This window comes from Arachis ipaensis, chromosome B5 (genome assembly GCF_059453495.1).
Source record: "Arachis ipaensis isolate K30076 ecotype BB chromosome B5, ASM5945349v1, whole genome shotgun sequence".
In the NCBI taxonomy this organism is placed as follows: domain Eukaryota; kingdom Viridiplantae; phylum Streptophyta; class Magnoliopsida; order Fabales; family Fabaceae; genus Arachis; species Arachis ipaensis.
The window spans coordinates 144,722,612-144,729,203 of NC_142440.1; the positions used below are offsets into that span (position 1 = coordinate 144,722,612).

The 6,592-nt window shown below is 40.3% G+C and overlaps 1 non-coding gene across 1 annotated transcript; it reads right to left on the reverse strand.

Annotated features, from left to right (window-relative positions):
- Window positions 1-317: 317 nt before the first annotated feature.
- On the reverse strand, window positions 318-425 carry LOC148566085 (small nucleolar RNA R71). The gene has a single exon (XR_015885295.1). It is a non-coding gene; the product is annotated as a small nucleolar RNA R71 (small nucleolar RNA).
- Between the last annotated feature and the right edge of the window lie 6,167 nt (window positions 426-6,592).

The following is a 6,592-nucleotide window of genomic DNA, read 5'->3' on the forward strand; positions in this document are numbered from 1 at the left end:
GCATCTCCATCCCTACCATTGGAGCAAACAATTTTGAGCTTAAGCCTCAACTAGTTTCTTTGATGCAACAAAACTGCAAGTTTCATGGACTTCCATCTGAAGATCCTTTTCAGTTCTTAACTGAATTCTTGCAGATCTGTGATACTGTTAAGACTAATGGAGTAGATCCTGAAGTCTACAGGCTCATAATTTTCCCTTTTGCTGTGAGAGACAGAGCTAGAATATGGTTGGACTCTCAACCTAAGGATAGGCTGAACTCTTGGGATAAGCTGGTCAAGGCTTTCTTAGCCAAGTTCTTTCCTCCTCAAAAGCTGAGTAAGCTTAGAGTGGATGTTCAAACCTTCAGACAGAAAGAAGGTGAATCCCTCTATGAAGCTTGGGAGAGATACAAGGAACTGACCAAAAAGTGTCCTTCTGACATGCTTTCAGAATAGACCATCCTGGATATATTCTATGATGGTCTGTCTGAATTAGCTAAGATGTCATTGGATACTTCTGTAGGTGGATCCATTCACCTAAAGAAAACACCTGCAGAAGCTCAAGAACTCATTGACATGGTTGCTAACAACCAGTTTATGTACACTTCTGAGAGGAATCCTGTGAGTAATGGGACGCCTCAGAAGAAGGGAGTTCTTGAAATTGATACTCTGAATGCCATATTGGCTCAGAATAAAATATTGACTCAGCAAGTCAATATGATTTCTCAGAGTCTGAATGGAATGCAAGCTGCATCCAACAGTACTCAAGAGGCATCTTCTGAAGAAGAAGCTTATGATCTTGAAAACCCTACAATAGCAGAGGTGAATTACATGGGTGAACCATATGGAAACACCTATAATCCCTCATGGAGAAATCACCCAAATCTCTCGTGGAAGGATCAACAAGAGCCTCAACAAGGCCTTAATAATGGTGGAAGAAACAGGTTTAACAGTAGTAAACCTTTTCCATCATCTTCTCAGCAACAGACAGAGAACTCTGAACAAAATACCTCTAATTTAGCAAACTTAGTCTCTAATCTATCCAAGGCCACTGTAAGTTTCATGAATGAAACAAGGTCCTCAATCAAAAATTTGGAGGCACAAGTGGGCCAGCTGAGTAAAAGGATCACTGAAATCCCTCCTAGTACTCTCCCAAGCAATACAGAAGAAAATTCAAAAGGAGAGTGCAAGGCAATTGATATAACCATCATGGCCGAATCCAAGGAGGAAGGGGAGGACGTGAATCCCAAGGAGGAAGACCTCCTGGGACGTCCAGTGATCAATAAGGAGTTCCCCTCTGAGGAATCTGAGGCTCATCTAGAGACCATAGAGATTCTATTGAACCTCCTTATGCCATTCATGAGCTCTGATGAGTATTCCTCTTCTGAAGAGAATGAAGATGTACCGAAGAGCAAGTTACCAAGTTCCTTGGTGCAATCATGAAGCTGAATGCCAATTTATTTGGTAATGAGACTTGGGGAGATGAACCTCCCCTGTTCACCAATGAACTAAATGCATTGGATCAACTGAGATTACCTCAGAAGAAACAGGATCCCGGAAAGTTCTTAATACCTTGTACCATAGGCACCATGACCTTTGAGAAGGCTCTATGTGACCTTGGGTCAGGGACAAACCTCATGCCCCTCTCTGTAATGGAGAAATTGGGAATCTTTGAGGTCAAGCTGCCAGAATCTCACTAGAGATGGCAGACAACTCAAGAAAACAGGCTTATGGACAAGTGGAGGACATGTTAGTAAAGGTTAAAGGCCTTTACATCCCTGCTGATTTCATAATCCTAGACACTGGGAAGGATGAGGATGAATCCATCATCCTTGGAAGACCCTTCCTAGCCACAGCAAGAGCTGTGATTGATGTAGACAGAGGAGAGTTGGTCCTTCAACTAAATGAGGACAACCTTGTGTTTAAAACTCAAGGATCTCTTTCTGTAACAATGGAGAGGAAGCATAAAAAGCTTCTCTCAGTACAGAGTCAACTAAAGCCCCCACAATCAAACTCTAAGTTTAGTGTTGGGAGGCCTCAGCCAAACTCTAAGTTTGGTGTTGAACTCCCATATCCAAACTCTAAGTTTGGTGTTGGGAGTTTATAAAATTGACCTGATCACCTGTGTGGCTCCATGAGAGCCCACTGTCAAGCTATTGACATTAAAGAAGTGCTTGTTGGGAGGTAACTCAATTTTTATTTATCTAATTTTATTTTTATTTTATTGTTCTTTCATATTTTATTAGGTTCATGATTATGTGGAGTCACAAAATAAATAGAAAAATCAAAAACAGAATCAAAAACAGCAGAAGAAAAATCACACCCTGGAGGAAGGACTTACTGGCGTTTAAACGCCAGTAAGGAGCATCTGGATGGCGTTCAACGCCAGAACAGAGCATGGATCTGGCGTTGAACGCCCAAAACAAGCAGCATTCTGGTGTTCAGACGCCAGGAATGCACACTGAGGAAAGTTGGTGCTGAACGCCCAGAACAAGCACCAATTCGGCGTTTAAACGCCAGAATTTCATGCAAAGGCATTTTACATGCCTCAATGGTGCAGGGATGTAAATCCTTGACACCTCAGGATCTGTGGACACCACAGGATCCCCACATACTTCCACTCCACCTACCTTCAAAATTCAAAATCTCTTTCCCACCCAATCCCACCCATATAGCCGAATACACACCTCCCTCCATCTCCTCCATATCTTCTTCTTCTTCTACTATTCTTTCTTCTTTTGCTCGAGGGCGAGAAACATTCTAAGTTTGGTGTGGTAAAAGCATATCTTTTTTGTTTTTCCATAACCATTGATGGCACCTAAGGCCAGAGAAACCTCTAGAAAGAGGAAAGGGAAGACAAAAGCTTCTACCTCCAAGTCATAGGAGATGGAGAAATTCATCTCAAGGGTCTATAGCTCAGTGGTAGAACATTTGACTGCAAATCAAGAGATCCCTGAGATACCTCAGGGGATACATTTTTCTCCACACAATTATTGGGGAAAACTAAGGGTGGAACATCAAGAGCACTCTATCATCCTCCATGAAATTAGAGAAGATCAAAGAGCAATGAGGGAGGAGCAACAAAGACAAGGAAGAGACATAGAAGAGCTCAAGGACATCATTGGTTCCTCAAGAAGGAAACATCACCATCACTAAGGTGGACTCATTCCTTGTTCTTAAATTTTCTGTTTTTCGTTTTCTATGTTAAATGTTTATCTATGTTTGTGTCTTCATTACATGATCATTAGTATTTAGTAACTTTGTCTTAAAGTTATGAATGTCCTATGAATCCATCACCTCTCTTTATAAATGAAAAATGTTTTTAATTCAAAAGAACAAGAAGTACATGAGTTTCGAATTTATCCTTGAACTTAGTTTAATTATATTGATGTGGTGACAATACTTTTTGTTTTCTGAATGAATGCGTGAACAGTGCATATGTCTTTTGAAGTTGTTGTTTATGAATGTTAAATATGTTGGCTCTTGAAAGAATGATGACAAGGAGACATGTTATTTGATAATCTGAAAAATCATAAAAATGATTCTTGAAGCAAGAAAAAGTAGTGAATACAAAAGCTTGCAGAAAAAAATAGAAAAGATAAAGAAAAAAATGGCGAAAAAAAAAAGAGGAAAAAGAAAAAGCAAGCAGAAAAAGCCAAAAGCTCTTAAAACCAAAAGGCAAGAGCAAAAAGCCAATAACCCTTAAAACCAAAAGGCAAGGGTAAATAAAAAGGATCCCAAGGCTTTGAGCATTAGTGGATAGGAGGGCCAAAAGGAATAAAATCCCGGCCTAAGCGGCTAAACCAAGCTGTCCCTAACCATGTGCTTGTGGCGTGAAGGTGTCAAGTGAAAACTTGAGACTGAGCGGTTAAAGTCAAGGTCCAAAGCAAAAGAAGAGTGTGCTTAAGAACCCTGGACACCTCTAATTGGGGACTTTAGCAAAGCTGAGTCACAATCTGAAAAGGTTCACCCATTTATGTGACTGTGGCATTTATGTATCCGGTGGTAATATTGGAAAACAAAGTGCTTAGGGCCACGGCCAAGACTCATAAAGTAGCTGTGTTCAAGAATCAACATACTGAACTAGGAGAATCAATAACACTATCTGAACTCTGAGTTCCTATAGATGCCAATCATTCTGAACCTCAATGGATAAAGTGAGATGCCAAAACTATTCAAGAGGCAAAAAGCTGCAAGTCCCGCTCATCTGATTGGAGCTATGTTTCATTGATAGTTTAGAATTTATAGTATATTCTCTTCTTTTTATCTTATTTTATTTTCAGTTGCTTGGGGACAAGCAACAATTTAAGTTTGGTGTTGTGATGAGCGGATAATTTATACGCTTTTTGGCATTGTTTTTAGTATGTTTTTAGTAGGATCTAGTTACTTTTAGGGATGTTTTTATTAGTTTTTATGTTAAATTCACATTTTTGGACTTTACTATGAGTTTGTGTGCTTTTCTGTGATTTCAGGTATTTTCTGGCTGAAATTGAGGGACTTGAACAAAAATCAGATTCAGAGGTAGAAGAAGGACTGCTGATGTTGTTGGATTCTGACCTCCCTTCACTTAAAGTGGATTTTTTGGAGCTACATAACTCAATATGGCGCGCTTCCAATTTCGTTGGAAAGTAGACATCCAAGCCTTTCCAGCAATATATAATAGTCCATACTTTGGCCGAGTTTAGATGACACAAAAGGGCATTGAACGCCAGTTCTACACTGCAGTCTAGAGTTAAACGCCAGAAACACGTCACGAACCAGAGTTGAACGCCAGAAACACGTTACAACTTGGCGTTCAACTCCAAAAGAAGCCTCTGCACGTGTAAACTTCAAGCTCAGCCCAAGCACACACCAAGTGGGCCCCGGAAGTGGATTTATGCATCAATTACTTACTTATGTAAACCCTAGTAGCTAGTTTAGTATAAATAAGACTTTTTACTATTGTATTAGTCGTCTTTTTGACCATCTTATGATTTTTAGTTCATCTTTGGATTATCTTTTGATCTATTGATCACGTTTGGGGGCTGGCCATTCGGCCATGCCTGGACCATTATCACTTATGTATTTTCAAACGGTAGAGTTTCTACACTCCATAGATTAAGGTGTGGAGCTCTGCTGTTCCTCATGATTTAATACAAAGTACTACTATTTTTCTATTCAATTCAACTTATTCCGCTTCTAAGATATCCATTCGCGCTTCAACATGAATGTGATGATCGTGACGGTCATCATCATTCCCCATGAACACTTGCCTGACAACCACTTCCGTTCTACCTTAGATTGAATGAGTATCTCTTGGATTCCTTAATCAGAATCTTCGTGGTATAAGTTAGAACCCATGGATGGCCATTCCTGAGATCCGGAAAGTCTAAACCTTGTCTGTGGTATTCCGAGTAGGATCTGGGAAGGGATGGCTGTGACGAACTTCAAACTCGCGAGTGCTGGGCGTAGTGACAGACGCAAAAGGAGGGTGAATCCTATTCCAGTATGATCGAGAACCTCTAGATGATTAGCCATGCCGTGACAGAACATTTGGACGTTTTTCACAAGAGAGGATGGGATGTAGCCATTGACAACGGTGATGCCCTTACAGAAAGCTTGCCATGGAAAGGGGTAAGACTGATTGGATGAAGACAGCGGGAAAGCAGACAGTCAAAGGAACGAAAGCATCTCTATACGCTTATCTGAAATTCTCACCAATGATATACATAAGTATTTCTATCTTTATTTTCTGTTTATCTATTATTATTATTATTATTCGAAAACTCCATAACCATTTGATATCCGCCTGACTGAGATTTACAAGATGACTATAGCTTGCTTCATACCAACAATCTCCGTGGGATCGACCCTTACTCACGTAAAGTTTTATTACTTGGACGACCCAGTGCACTTGCTGGTTAGTTGTGCGAAGTTGTGAAGTTATGTTTGGACCATGGTATTGTGCAACAGTTGTTGGCGCCATTGCCAGGGAGAGAACGAACAACAAATTTTACAACCTCAGAGTAACAATTTCACATACCAGAAAGCTTGCAAAAATGGAAGGAATACAAGAAAATAAGGAGATGACCAGCGAACACTGACGCGCACGCATGGCTCACGCGAGCACACGGAATGGAGAAAATTGTAGCGATGTGTGTGCATGCCTGACGCGTACGCATTGATTGGAATCTGCACAAATGACGCAAACGTGTGGACGACATATACGCATGAAAAGGAAAATCGCTGAATGACCCGCACGCGTGGACGACGCGTACGCCTGACCTGCGCGATCTGCAGAAATAACAGAAAATGCCGGGGGCAATTTCGGGCCGCGTTGTGACCCACTTTTCGGCCCAGAAACACAGAATAAAGCCAAGGAACATGCAGAGACTCAAAACAACACTTTTTGACACTTTATTTTTAGATACATTGATACATTCTCATGAGGATAGTTTTAGGTTTTTAGATTTGAATTTAGAGAGGATTACTCTTCCTTCAGGTTCTCTTTACATTCCCAGTTATTGCTTTTGCTTTTGGATATTAAAGAGTCATTACCTCCGTTGAAGATACTATTCTAGTTTGTTTCCTTATTTACTTTTTTATTTATTCTATATTCTTAATTCTTGTTTAAA